Here is a 1740-nt window from a genome sequence, read left to right as displayed (position 1 = left end):
TGTTAAAATAGTTATTGACCCATACAGAAATAGTTTCAAATCTGGAATTTAGAAATTAAAATTGTGATCCTATGAAACAAGTATTCAGATTGATAGCTTTCTTTAATATCAAAAATTATTTTCATAAATTTCCACAACAGAAGTTGTTGACTATGTTAATGCTGTGATGAGAAAATAATTTAGAGAGAAGATACACCCACGAGTAAGCTGATCTGACAAAAACCACAGACTGACGTCAAATGGACAAAAAAACAAAATGCTATGAAAAAAAAAGACAACTAAAAAGAGGGGGTGGGTGCTGGGGACACAGTTAAGGCATCTAAAAAATTCCACATGGCTTTAGCCTATTAGAATATTTTGCACTTTTTTTCTTTTAAAGAAGATTTGAAAACATCTGAAAACCATGAAAATTGTTTGACAATCCTGCATGTCAGATTCCGACAGTTTGCAAGCGTCATTCAGATGTTTGCCAAGGAAAATAAAGAGACCTCTCCTCATAAGACTGCACATGGGACATCCTCCTAGTTCTCTCTATCTTATACTGGATGGCAATCCAGAGGTCTGTGCAGCAGTCACAAACAAGGTTTGTTATCTGGAAGGGAAGGACCTTGGATTTTCCATTCGTTGGAGAGCAACCCAGCTTTAGTTTTTCCACATACTATGCATGTCCAGGCTTAGGACACTGGAGAACTTTGATGGCATCTTCTACTTTGAACCACTCTCTCTTCCTTCCTATATTAACAGAATCTTCCCAATCTTCTATTTCAGTGACATTAAGAACATAAGCATGTTTTATACTTTTGGTCTTGGTTCTGCTCAAATACGCCTAGGAGTCTGCCTAATTTTCCTTTGACTCCAGCCTCTTCATAAACGTCCCTCAAAGCGCCCGCCGCCGGGCTCCTCCTCCAGCTCCATTCCTCCTCGGGGACAATCCGCTGGTCCGGGTACTGGCTGCCGCTGCTCCTCTTCCTGCTCACTACGGAAGCCCTGGCGGTCATATGTCCGCGTCTGATTGGGCCTGAAAGTCATCTTAGAGGCGGGCTCTTGCTGCCGCTGCTGCTCTGGCCGCCACCACGGCGATTCGGGGCACAGGGGCGCCAGGAGGCGAGGCGGTGGCGCAGGGAGTGGCAGTGAGGCTGTCAATCCCGCAGCCCGCGGCCGCTTATATGTGGGGCAGGACGCAAGCGCAGATCACTGCAGCCCAGGTGCTGGAGAGGAAACGCTGCCTCAGCCCGGCGGTTCGCTGCGCACTCTTCTCCGCTCCCCCTAATTGAATTTAAATTAACACACACACACACACACACACACACACACACACACACACACACACACTAGGGGCGCCTGGGTGGCTCAGTCCTTAAGCGTCTGTCTTCGGCTCAGGGCGTGATCGCAGCGTTCTGGGATTGAGCCCCAAATCAGGCTTCACACACACACACACACACACACACACACACACACACACACACTAGGGGCGCCTGGGTGGCTCAGTCCTTAAGCGTCTGTCTTCGGCTCAGGGCGTGATCGCAGCGTTCTGGGATTGAGCCCCAAATCAGGCTTCTCTGCTAGGAGCCTGCTTCTTCCTCTCCCACTCCCCCTGCTTGTGTTCCCTCTCTCGCTGCCTGTCTCTCTCTGTCAAATAAATAAAATGTTATATATATATATATAATTAAACCTCCCCCCAAACAAATAAACAACAGCGTCATCATAATCTCCTAGCAAAGTAAAAGTTGTTTTTTTCCT

At 47.0% G+C, this 1740-nt stretch overlaps 1 pseudogene; it reads right to left on the bottom strand.

Annotated features, from left to right (window-relative positions):
- Window positions 1-531: 531 nt before the first annotated feature.
- Window positions 532-998, bottom strand: LOC103660025 (annotated as a pseudogene).
- Window positions 999-1740: the final 742 nt, after the last annotated feature.

This window comes from Ursus maritimus, unplaced genomic scaffold (assembly GCF_017311325.1).
Source record: "Ursus maritimus isolate PB19 unplaced genomic scaffold, ASM1731132v1 scaffold_27, whole genome shotgun sequence".
NCBI classification, from domain to species: Eukaryota; Metazoa; Chordata; class Mammalia; order Carnivora; family Ursidae; genus Ursus; species Ursus maritimus.
This window is presented reverse-complemented; position numbering and strand designations above follow the sequence as displayed.